Source organism: Macrobrachium rosenbergii, chromosome 46, assembly GCF_040412425.1.
Source record: "Macrobrachium rosenbergii isolate ZJJX-2024 chromosome 46, ASM4041242v1, whole genome shotgun sequence".
NCBI classification, from domain to species: Eukaryota; Metazoa; Arthropoda; class Malacostraca; order Decapoda; family Palaemonidae; genus Macrobrachium; species Macrobrachium rosenbergii.
In genome coordinates, this window is record NC_089786.1 from 19,348,815 (window position 1) to 19,363,037 (window position 14,223).

Sequence of the window (14,223 nt, forward strand, 5' to 3'; positions counted from 1 at the left end):
TTGCTTAAGAAACGCAAGACTTACTTCAGAATGAAATATAGGCACTCAATATGAAATTCCTGAGTCAGGACGACTGACACACACACACACACACACACACATATATATATATATATATATATATATATATATATATATATATATATATATATATATATATATATATATATATATATATATATATATATATACTTATCATCACTTATAAATTCCCCTTCGGCGATAATTCCCCATCGGGGATATTCCCGAGGTAGCGTGGATTTGATATTAAGCGACATTTGTAGTTTCATGATTGTATATAAATCACGGTGCATACCAAGTAACAAATTCACTGTGTATAAAGCTGTTACTTTCACAGAGGACCTCAATAATTCGGAAGATTCAAAAGAGGAGATTCCTTATGTCAGAGCTTCCAGAGGATCGTCTGCCTCCACCTTAAAGGAACTCCATATGAAAAAGCACAGACATATCAGACGTATGTATAAGCACGAGATCATCAGCGGCTCACTTCTCCTAATCCTGGCTTGTGACCTGGGCGTTTGGTCTTGTCTCCCTGGCGTCGCTCCATGTGACCTTCGCAGCTGCATCCTTTCTCCCTTGAGGAGTTTATTATTCACCTTTTTCTATATCTATATATATATATATATATATATATATATATATATATATATGTATATATATATACATACATACATAAGCATTAAGCTACAAACGTCCTTTAATATCCAATTCGCTCTACCTCGGAAATAATATATTTTCATATATGTTACCGAATGGGAATTTTTAGTTGATAATAAGTTCGTCGTCCCGTGGGCTCAGAACCAACGGAAGACAAGAACTCAGGACTACAGTGACACCTTTACATACACACACACACACACATATATATATATATATATATATATATATATATATATATATATATATATATATATATATATATATAATTGTGTGTGTATGTATGGGTGTCGTGTGTAGGTGTGTTTGTGTGGCTGTGTGTTTTATGTTAACTCAGATCGATACCAATAAATATTTAGGTGTTCAACAGACAAACATGGCAGAGCGAAGGAAATTCCTTGTGTACATTTTTTATACCTTCTCACACCAAAAAATGAAACGTAAATGAAATAAATAAACATAGAGCCGCTAAGCTCGCCAGAACTGTATGGACTCAAGCAATCGGAATTAGCAGACAAACAAAGGAAAACAAATACGTGATTTTCGGTTACACTTTGTCAACAACTCGGTCATGGAAACGTTAACTTTAGATCACTGATTGCTTAACAGTTATTAGGTTTACAATGATATTCTTTCTCTGTCTTCATTATATATACTTTAATAATCTCTCTCTTTCTCTCTCTCTCTCTCTCTCTCTCTCTCTCTCTCTCTCTCTCTCTCTCTCTCTTTGTTATTTGATGCCAAAAATCTCTTTCTAACTGATTGTGAGTAATGTCATTTTCACAGCCCAAAATAAGTTCATCTACATGTGTATCAGTTGTTTACCTACCAGGGTTTAATGCCATCACTTGAGCGAAAATTCAAAAGAAGTTTAACCTTTCTCTCTTTCCACCTGAGCTGTAATTTGTATCTGTACAAAGTAAACCCAATTATGGAACGTAAACAACAGTGTTTACAGTAATCTGAGGCCTCTTTTCAAATGCCATAAATTTCGGTTCCAGAGGAATGACTTATTACTAATATTTCACTCTAATGACGTAAGAAAATAACGACTAGGCCACGACTTTCCACGACCTCTTAACTCCTGCTTTTAGATCGTGACACGGATGTTGCTTTCTTCAATTCGCGTTTTTTGTTCTGGAGACTACTTTCAAAACAATGTCAATCTTCCGCTTGTCTTACATCAAGATTCAGTCATTCCACGCTATGCTGCAAGCTTGCAAGCACTGACTTTGAAATGGGATTGCAAGTCCTAATACTTTGGGAACTTATGCACTAACAACGTCTGTCTTTCATTGGGGTCACCCATTCGGGCAGTGACCGAATCCATTGTTTCTGAATTACTATGTCGTAATATCTCAGTGGTTTCTCCTGGAATTGCACTTCTCAGTGAAGTGGTATCGAGCGCAATCCGCGATTATGGCTTATAGATGTCAGTGATAAAATGACCTAGAAAAAAAAAAAGACCTGCGTGTCTTGATGAGCTGGGGATAGACGTGTTTAGAGGGAGCTCACAGGATCACCTGCTGAGTCATCAACAACCAATGCCTGGTTCCTCAGGGTCCTAGCCTGGGTGGAGAGAGCTTGGGCGCTGATCGGTTTTATTCATTGTTTATTTTTCTATTTTTTTCTCCCTCTCTTTTGTTGTCGGTCCGACACTTTCGAAATAGAAAACGTCTCCACTTGACCGATCAATTCCTGTTAGACAACTGATGTTCAGCTGTTCAGTATTTGCTTTTATTTATCTTTTATCGTCTTTGCCACCTGCTCTCTGTCTGCACCTGTTCACGTCTGCTTATTCTTCTTCTTCCTCTTCTTCTTCTTCTTCTTCCTCGGTGATAGAAGAATATTGCTCACTTGTCACGTGTGAAAATTGTCACAAAATGCATTCGTATCTTTTTTGAAGAGAGAAAAAGCTTAGACGCATTTAACTTAAGAAAATCGTTTTGGAAAAGAGGTAATATACGTTTAAGAAAGGCTTCTCTTAATCCAGAATTCCAGCAAATGATGAGGTATGTGTTTTTAATGCCTGGATGGAAAAAGAGGCAAGGTATCGATTTATATTTGGTTCTTCTTTGATGGAAGCAGAATCGTAGATGTTTTTCACTGACGGAAGTTATTATAAAATAGAAGCAAGTCTTTACCGACCGACACACGAGATTGAAAAAATTTTCAGGCATATAAATGCACGCAGCTTACATGCTTCTGCATTCATGTACTTTCGCATTCATGATCAGTTTCAGTTTTCATCTGCATTATATTATAATTATAAGTTTCACATCTCGACATTCTATTCTTCTCCATATGAAAGTTAGCATATAATAATAATAATAATAATAATAATAATAATAATAATCATCATCATCATCATCAAACAGAAAGATAACAAAGAATAACGGTGGAAACACAGAACTGAAGGCAATGTGTATCCAGTGATTAGTGGAGCAATAACGTCCCGTTCGTGGGTTCGGAATTTCCTTCTCGACACTCTTTTATATACTATGTTATATTGTGCCTACGTGTAAAGAAATGACATGACTTTTGCTCTGGAACTGTACGGCTGTTAAAGAACGCATGTGGCAGGGACTTTTATTTTGTTTTTCTTTGATTGCCATTCCTGTTAGGAATGCCGCCAAAGAAAAGAGAGCGAGACAAAAGAAAGACCCTCTCGTGCATAACAGACAAAAATGACCACACGGAACAGTTAACAGTTATATGACTTCCACCTTTCTAAGTGCATTGAATAGTCAGTGAACGGAAACAAAAAACAAAGAAACATCTGTTTGTTTTATCTCCTGTTAAGATAGAGGTCAGTCATGCATGATAAGGTAACAGTCTTCTTCCAGGCACCAAATGCTCTTCTTTGTATTCTGTATTCTCTATCCGGAATGCTTCAGGAACAAGGTTTATTGAACGAGTGCAAAATTTATTTGAAAAAAAATTGCATAAACAACGGTACTTCCCTAATGGATTTATGTGAAAGACGAGGATTTTTTAAATTTGTTTAAAATCAGTGCCAAAAAACGAGCTGTTGACTACTGGTACCTCCTCCATTATTTTTTAAGAATAAAGATTACTAGAATTTAACTTACAATTTACCAAAACCTATCTGTGGCTCAGTTGGTTTTCCCTGGACTTCACAGTTTAGGCTCCGGTCATGGCTTGATAGATTTCACTGGCAGGACGACATTACTGCCTCTGTGAGCAAGGAGAGGAGTTTGGGTAATCCCACAGATCTACCACTTCATTCATCAGAAGCCACTGCCAGGTTCTTGCAGGGGTCCTAGCTAGACCTTGTGCTACAGAGCAAAGTCATATCCCTTGCCTCTACTGCTCATAACAGGCCTTTAAACATTCATTTTGAGCAATCAGGGTTTTTTAAAGAAGCTAAAATCAATATCAAACAAATAAAAAATTCGCCGAAGTTTCCTCGGAGCAATCAAGTTTTCTGTACAGCCGCTACAGCGTATAATCAAGGCCACCGAAAATAGATTTATCTTTCGGTGGTCTCTGTATAGTGCTGTATGAGCCGCGGCCCATGACACTTTAACCACGGCCCAGTGGTGGCCTATCCTACATCGTTGCCAGAAGTACGATTATGGCTATCTTTAACCTTAAATAAAATAAAAACTACCGGGGCTAGAGGGCTGCAATTTGGTAGTTTGATAATTGGAGGGTAGATGATTAACATACTAATTCGCAGCCCTCTAGCCTCAGTAGTTTTTAAGATCTGATGGCTGAAAGAAAAAGTGCGGACGGACAGACAAAGCCGTCACAACAGTTTTCTTTTACAGAATACTAAAAAACGCGTTGATTGACAGTTATTATCTACCTTCGGTCTATTTTAGGGAAGAGTTTTTCAGACCAGTTAATGTGAGCGCACAAAAAATGATATACGAGAATTAGTACCTGCCTTCAATATTTTTTGCGACAAGGATGTTTTATTGCAAGTTAAGAATAATATCAAAATCAGTTATTCGAAACTTGACGCTTCCATTCAGTATCTCTGGGGAGCAAATGACTGTTCAGAGTAATTAAAAGTATAAAAAATCAGTTGTACATTCTTTAAGTATTTTTTAGGACCAGGATGTTATTTGAAATAGTCAGAACTGTCAAACATCGGTTATTTGAATGGTCAGCACATCCCTTCAGTATTTTTGAGCTGAGGGAATATTATTTAGAAGTCAAAACCATCAAACATTATTTATTTCAAAACTGGCATATCTTCCAGATTTTGGAGTAAGTTTATATTTAAGTAGTTATGTATAACTAAATCACGAAAATATGGAACGGGATGAATATATAAATAAGACAAAATCCACGAAGGAAAGAGAAAAAATGGGTGCTGCGAGGCCTTTCGACTTGTCGTCCTTTACTTAGCAGACTAAGAAATATAAAAATAAGTTTGCAAAGAAAGCACAAGTATAAGACTTTTGTATTAGAACTGGACGTTATTCCTTCAATATTTGTGAGAGGTTTGCGTGAAAATCAATAATTTCTTAGTTTGAACATTCAGAATATACTTATTGTTCTCACTTTACAGTGATGAGTGCAAGTGATGGTCGGGTTCTGTTTAATCTGAGTAAATTATCAAGACTGTTACAAAGTATTTAACCACAATTATGACTGTTATAAATGATCCTATCAGAACTTGGATTTTTTTTACCGTATGTTATCAGCATTGATTATTATGACTACAATAATTCATTGTGTCAGATGTATGATCGTTGTTAAAAACAGAATCTTATTAGATTTATGATTACTGTAAAGTATTTCATCAAAATTATGATTGTCATGCAGAATTAATCATCATGATCAAGCAGCTGGTTAACATATCTAGATCTTCTGAACTGAGGAGTGAAAATTAGAGAAATAAAAGGTTAAAGAAGTTGGTCAGGTGGAAGAGGGGGAGAAGGAGGCCATACGGGATGGATAAGTAAATAAAAAGGCAGAAAGCATTGCGGAGTGTTGCTAGGTGGTAATGCTCTCAGGGGAATTTTCTTTTATCAGAGTAAAATGTCACTTTCTGACTGTGATCGTTATACAGAGAGAGAGAGAGAGAGAGAGAGAGAGAGAGAGAGAGAGAGAGAGAGAGAGAGAGAGAGAGAATCTCACAGTATGGATTTCCTTCATTGTTAATTAATGGAACCAAGCATGCCAGCTCGCAAGAAAGCTAGACCATACGAGAAAAGTGGCCCTGAATAGGAAGCACAGAAAAGCCTCTGGATTCCATATTCTGGGAGTGGAATGTTTGACTCTCGAGTTCAAAGCGTTCTCACATTTCATGGTTCTACTTTCAATCAGATCGTAAAATAAATTCGACAATGTTGCAGCTCTTTTTGTAATATTTATACTCATCTGTTTGATATTTCTTTATTGACACGCTATTTATTTAATTTTTCATCCCTGTTTGTAAGCTGAGGGCTTTATAGGAATGTTCCATTTGAATATTTTCAACTTGAGAATGTTCCTGCTCTATGACAGGCAATATTTGTTTATCTCTTTTTTTCTATGTAATAATGTTAGTTTACAGGCAATGAACTCCATATTTGGACGAGCAATCGCCCAGTTTGTGAGGCCAGGCTCTCTCACCACTGGCTCCTACAGTGAAAAGCATGATGAAATGACCTTCGTCCGAGCTACGGGACGGCGTGGATCATCGCCCTTGGCAGGATCCAAAGTTCTTCTCTGGATCCTGGCCCTTAGTGTAGGGACTTGCCGTCTCGAACTTCTCAGATTGTCTCTGTTTTGACGAACAGTAGTTCGGGTAGAGCCGTCTCCCTCAAAGCCAACCCTCACCCTCCACCACCGCTCCATCTCATTTACCGTCATTTTTGACGGTAGTCGAGCGTCTCAATAAATTCTCATATTACCGTCATTTTTGACGGTATGAGAAATAATTGCAATAATGACAATATAAGATTATACAGTAATTGTCAAAGTGATTACTCAAGAAACCTGATACTCTAACAAAGCATACCACGAACCGGAACAGTTTTGGAAAATGACCTTTTCCTGAATGGAATCATCAGCAGCATGAGACCGTATGTCCTTTAAATAGTATCAGTATAGTCAGGCAAGCAGAAACAAAGACAAGGTATTCATATTCAAGAAAATATACTGTATAATGCTAAACAATTTCATAACATGAAAACAACTCTTCCTTCTTTCGAAGATAGCCGGTGGAAATTTCATCGCAGTTCGTATGGGAAACTCTAAGAAGACTAATCATAGGTCAATTTGCTGAATTGTTTTCGCTGGGAAAATAGCCGCCATTTTTCCCATCTTTACCAAGGGTTGATAATGTCCATTTAATCTTTTTGGTACACAGACACATATATATCTATATATATATATATATATATATATATATATATATATATATATATATATATATATATATATATGTATATATATTTATATATATATATATATATATATATATATATATATATATATATATATATATATATATATATATATATATATATATATATATATATATATATATATATGTGTGTGTGTGTGTGTGTGTTTGCCTGTGTGTGTGTGTGTGTACGCGTGCGTCTGTACATATATGAATATATATATTTGTCAGTAAGCTTATACGATTGTATGAATTGTTATTTATGAATGTATAATTGAGGAATTAATAATAAACTTTTTTACTATCCTGGCATTTCACTCTCTAAACTGCTCGATTGCTCCGTCAATCGATCGACTGACACACACACACAGAGAGAGAGAGAGAGAGAGAGAGAGAGAGAGAGAGAGAGAGAGAGAGAGAGAACATAAGTGCATAACATCCAGCCCAAATTCCAGCACGACGATGATGCAGCTATCACGCAGCTGCAGTGAAAACCACTGTAATTCATTCCAACATCGACCTCAAATATCGCTGAGGTTTCAAACGAATGAGTCGACATTCCTTCTTTATTTCTGTCTACTTCTGTCATCCGTCGACTCATTCCCAGGCATGGACGCACACCGTCAGCCAATTATTAACCTGAGGTGATTTATGGGCTGGAAGTTTCTACTCTCCGGTGAAGAAGACCTTGATTTTACAGCTAGCTACTCTGTGCGAGAGAATTATTCTCTTCAGACATTTTTTGTTACTGGGTTTCAGGAGACTAGGATTTCTGAGGTCTCAAATTGATTATGATTTGGATCTTAGAGCTCTCTTTGAAATAATGATAATAACAAAAATAATAATAATAATAATAATAAAATAATAATAATAATAATAATAATCAATATAATATTATTATTATTAATTTCGTGAAAACAATGATAAAAATTACAATTATATTTAAATATATTATTAAAAAGACTTTTCGAACACCTGAACGGTGTTGTGTTGACGTTAACGCACCCATGTCTTTGGTTCTTTTTACATAGTAATATATTTTAATATATAATTGTGATTTTTAACCGGGCTTATTATTATTATTATTACGAGCTTGTTGGAACGCGCCATGCGCGCTGGAACCCGGGGCTGCTGTCTCCCCTACCATCCCGATCCCCTACCTACCCCGCCCCCACTTGGGGGGGGACAAACAGGCTTGCAGGAGGAGGGTGGATGTCTCCCCTACCCTCGCGTTCCCTACCTACCCGTCCCCACCCGAGGCGAACAAACAGATTTGCAGGGGTTGGTTGGCTGTGTCATGTCTCCCCTTCTGCTACCTGGGGGAGGACAAACAAGATCAGATTTATTATTATTATATTATTATTATTATTATTATTATTATTATTATTATTAGTGTACACATACCATCAGCAATAAAGGCAACATAAGAGATGATCAAGGCGATAAGTTCAGACCCTACTGAAGTTGCGTACCGTCCTGGAGCTTGGACAAGTTACTTCCATTGTTCATCTTTATATAGAGGCCAATGATGAGAGAGGCTAACCCGGGCTGGACGATGCCCCATGTAAAGCTGGAGTTTATTAATGGGGGACAGTTCACTGTATCAATTAGAAATTATTATTACCGTTGTTATTGTTTGCAATTATAGCAGTAATAATAATGTTTTTTTTTTTAAATCATGCGCATTCATATTGAGATACTTGAAATGTTTATGAATTAAAAAATGAGAAAAAACTCCATGGAAGAAAATGCACATCACTCAGAAAGAAACAAGAAAAGAGAAGAAAATCCCGAATAAGTAACAAAGAAATATGAGAGGTTAACAAACAGAATTGTCCTATACCATAAAGTACAAAGTCATTTCATACATTTTTTCCTGTACGTAACAACTACTGTGCAGTCTCAGGGTAATAAACTCCACGGTTCTGCTTGCCCTCGTCTAGTCCGAGGCCTTATATAAATCAAGGTCTCCAGACCTTGGTATAAATATGCAGAATAAAGGAAGACCTTATAACCCACTTAGATCGGTATGGTCGTTCGAGTCCTTAAATAAATAGCTATACAGTGACACTAAACCTCTTTGGCACCTTTTTCTTGTATTACAGATGATTCGAGAATCTCCATGATATGTCTACTTAGTCATAAAGACTTCATTATTGAACTACGTCCCAAACATAGATATAGAGAGGAGAGATTGGACAGTCATGTGACAGTCGCGTGCAAGTGGGACGCCATTGCTATGTGTTGATTCCCAGAAATGGCAACGGCATTGACTGCACGGGCCAGCAGCAACAGACCCACCTCTGGTACCTAGTGCTGGGCCATCAACTGCGTTACATACAGAAACAGAATCTCAAAAGAACGGGGGATCACATTTCACAAGTAACTGACATATTTTCATGAAAATCTTTATAACTGTACTGAAACAACATATAAAACAAATAAACATCTGTTAGATTTCAGTCAGCTTGCAGTCAACTACACGCCTACTTTTTGAGTTTATAAAATAATGAATGTTGTAATAAGGTTTTTATTAAAGCCTAGTTGACATTAAATTCATATAGCCTAATAAATTAGCATGTAGGGTTACCATCAGTCCCTATAACCTTGGTTAAGTCAGACAATTTTCCCTACTACTAGTACTACAATGTTCATAGCCTAGTATCATGAGTCCTAGCCCTAGACCTGCAGCAGTTTTATATTGTTATAAATGTTATGATGTTATTTAACATGTTATCAATAAGTGTTATAATGTTATCAGTAAGTTTTTTAATGTTATTTACCCTGTTATCAATAAGTTCTCAACCCCCCTGGTATGCAGAGGACTCAGCCGTCAGAAGACGCCTGTTCCACTGAATTTGATCTGCCAGAACACTTAAAGATAGTATTCTTCATTTTTACCATTATCATTTTTCCCTAAAGGATACTTCACAGTTGATCATCAAATAATCAAGGGTACCCTTCCATAGCGTAACCTTAGCTTAACAAAAGTAGCCTAACTTGGCATAATCTTCCGGATGCTGATTTTTCTATCTGTCCCTCTCCAGAGACTATGAAATACAGCTCAAGTCTTGACTAGCTAAGAAATTCTAAGTTATTCTTACAAGCTAGAATAACTTAGATAGTACTATGTAAATAAGTATATGATGAATAACAGGTCAGTATGGGTGACATGTTACATACGTAGCTTTATACAGTATATATACCTCTTGGTAATAATTGTACTTGAAGCTGCACAAATAACTTCTATGTCATGGTTTGAATGCTTTTATCCGCTTATGTACAGTATGCACAGTGTACCCTCCCCTAAATCACAACTGTATGACTGTGGATTAATGCAGATTGTAATTACATGTATACTGTAATTAAATAGATAGTTTCTCTTATAAGATCTGTGAGTAGCCTAGTAGGTTCAAATATGCCTTAAAAATGTCTGCAGGTCAGTGTAAGAAGCCTGTTGTTAATAATATGTGACATTTGAGATTCAGGACTGACTTTTGTCAATTTTGTGTTGAAGATTTCCTGACAAGAACAAAGATCAAGACCGCTACCTTACTTGAGTTAGAAACTGCAGAAGGGACAAAGTGCCAAACGATGGATCACGCATATGCAGAAAGCATTTTCTGCCAAAGTACATTTTCAAACATCCTGCTATGCACGGACTTAAGTTTCTGCAACAAAATTTGAAGTCCAGAATATGTAAAGATGCAAAAATGTGGCAACAAAGTAGATTTAGTCTAATAAGAAGTAACCATAAGGGGCAAGCAGGCATATACATCAGTACTGGCAACGGCAAGGTTTATACAACCCTGCAAACTACAATATTAATTGTATCCTAATTAATAGTATCAAGTACGGCAAATTTTAAAATTCTATGAAATGATTGTAGTCTATTGAATATTGGCTGTTAGTTATCAGGCTATTAATCCTAGGCTATTAATAATATGATTATGCCTATGGATGAAGCTTATATGGGATGACAGCGTTGGAGATGACATTTATTTTAGCATACTGTTGTCAAATTTTACTGCCTGTCAGTTTGACCCATGAATAAAGAACAATAATAATCAGTTCAGTCTCTAGAGAGTAAAACTGTAAATTTATGGTGGAAAGAAAGGCACATAACGTCGGCAATTGTTCAACTGTACTGCTCAAGTTTATAAAAACTACAGCAGACAGAATCAATATTTTTATTTCTACATAGTACACATTGTTCTTGGTAAATGCCTGCAAAGATCATCTACCAATCTTTAAAGAATGCTGAGAAAATTGGCTGTCAACGCAGCATGATCATAATGTTGTAACGTCGCCATATCTGCAAGACTTTATGGTTAACTGTAGAAAAAGCATACCATCAAAATTAAATATTTTATTTCTGCATACAGTACATATTATATTTAGTAAATGGTGCATAAGTCAATTGACAGTCTTGAAGGACAGCCAAGAAGATACGTTTTAAAGAGTACAGGATTTCCGAGTTGCGTCATTGTTTACATAAGAATCAACACATAGCGATGGCGCCAGGCAGTGCACGCCACTTAACTGGTTGGCTATCATACGCTGTCCAATCTCTCCCTCTGTATCTATGGTCCCAACATTGCATTAAGATTTATTTGACGAAAGTTTTTACGGGAAGTATAAAGAAGATTAACTGTTGCTGATATCTCTGTCGAAAGACCACAGATAATTCTCTTTTGCTGAATTCTTCCGTAAAAGTGGCTGACAGTTCTGAGTAAATTCTTCGTCTTTGGCGAAATGTAATTGTAAAGATATCTGAGATACCTTACTCTTACTGCTTCCTCTGAGGAAAAGTGACTTTTAGTCTAGTGATGATTCTGATATTTCTGGCGAAAGCGAGTATTTGCTTTGTTGACAACTTTGGCGGGAAATATCACTGTGTAAGAGATCATTCACTCTTGCTGATTTTTTTTTTCAGCTGAAAGTTAGTTATAGTCTGTAGATAATTCACCCTTTTGTACACATCTAGTGTTAATTTACCCTCGCTAATTTCTCTGTTAAAAATATCATTAAAAATCTAGATTTAATAATTTATTTTTGATTTTTCAAACGACAAATGGAAATAATGCAACCTTGGAGTACTCGATAGAATTCGGAATTCATGCAGAAATGATTTAGATACGATAATAAGTCATTCATTTGAAAGCCATTAAGTCCAATAACAGCTGATGACAAGCGTAACCTCGGTATATCGTCATCATTATGTGACAAACCTTCGAGCATTATACACTGTACATACTTCATGATGAATCTCTAGAGAAAAAGTGTTATTGTTCAATTTAGGCAACGTGAATAGCACGTGATTATGCTCCTCTTCTATTGCTTCATGTTATATATATATATATATATATATATATATATATATATATATATATATATATATATATATATATATATATATATATATATATGTATATATATATATATGTGTGTGTGTGTGTGTGTGTGTGTGTGTGTGTGTGGCAGTGTAGTTTAAGGCGTCACGAGACGACGAACTTATTATCAACTAAAAAAATCCACTTCGGGAAACATATATGAAAATATATTATTTCCTCCTCACGGTGAGGTGATAAATATATATATTCATATATATATATATATATATATATATATATATATATATATATATATATATATATATATATATATATATATATATATATATATATATATATATAAGAAAAAAAAAATACATTTTCATTTCTTATATGAACTTGAGAGGTTAAAAGCACGCAGTAGTCACTGCATTCCACAGCTATATTTTCTTACAGCGAGGCAAAGGCCTTCACCTGAAATCGACGATGACACTAGAAAAATGAACTGCATGCGAAACATGCATGAAAATCACCCAACGCAGCAGATTTTAATTCTTAACACGAAAGAGGTAAATGTACGTACAAAAATTTATATACATACATATATATATAAATAAATATATATATATATATATATATATATATATATATATATATATATATATATATATATATATATAGTGTGTGTGTATGTACTGTATATACTTTTAGGGCATAGAGAATAAAAAAAACTCCTACGTTACGAAGATTCCTGCAAGAAACTCGTTGATGCCACTAAAGCAATTACTTTTAGAGAAAAAGTATCCTCTAAAAGTATACATGCATACATACATACATAATACAGACATACATATATATATGTATGTGTGTGTGTTTGTGTGTGTGTGTGCATGTGCGAATATGCATACGCTGTCTACGCATTCATGAACGTGTTTTTTTTATGCGTGAGGCATTGTTCACGAAACCAAAAATAGAAAAGCACTAAGAATATAGACCACTGATCGCCCTTACTTTAACAACTCATGATGTGCACAATTGAACGTTCACCCTCTGTTGCAAAATGATTCTAAAGATCTTATTTAATGGAAGCTGTAGCTATTACAGTGATCTCTGGTCATAATTGAACACATCATTGCGAGTACAATGAACTATCACCCGAATGCTATTAAATTCACATTCTTGGTTTTTTTTTATCATATTAAGAGACCTTTTCTTTTTTTTTTTTTTTGTTATTTCTGTGATTGTGATATCTGCTCATTTATGACTTCAGCCAATTTACTACAGTCATTAGTTGTGGTAGTAATAGCAGTAGTAATGGTAGCAGTAATTAAATTAGACCAATATCATTACCAATATTGATATTGTTGGACACTTATTATACCTTATTTTTTCTAGAAACCACAGATTGGGTAACTGAATCAAGCATATCTGATTTAATGGTGATTTTGTATGGAAAGTACATTTATGATAGTTTTTGGTCAGTTCTATTTTTGCATAAATAATGTTGTGCCAATTTCCTTGAATGGATGTCTTCTTGCATGTAGAAGACTCTTTTCGAGACAGCATTGCATGATTTAGTCTCGAAATTATTTCGTAGACAAAAGAGTTTGTTATAATAACGCTTTTAATCGAATATGCCGGAGTCAATAGGAAAATAGGAAATTTTCCCATTTTCCAGTACTGTTATAATGAAAGAACAATCTTCATTTAATTTCCTTTATCAGAATTAATGATGATTCCGACTTAAAACAATTGTGCACAAGAATAATCGCTTACACAAATCCTCTATTGTTCCACTTATTCTAATTCTCTCGGCTTTCTGCATCCCGCTCTCGTTCTGTATCT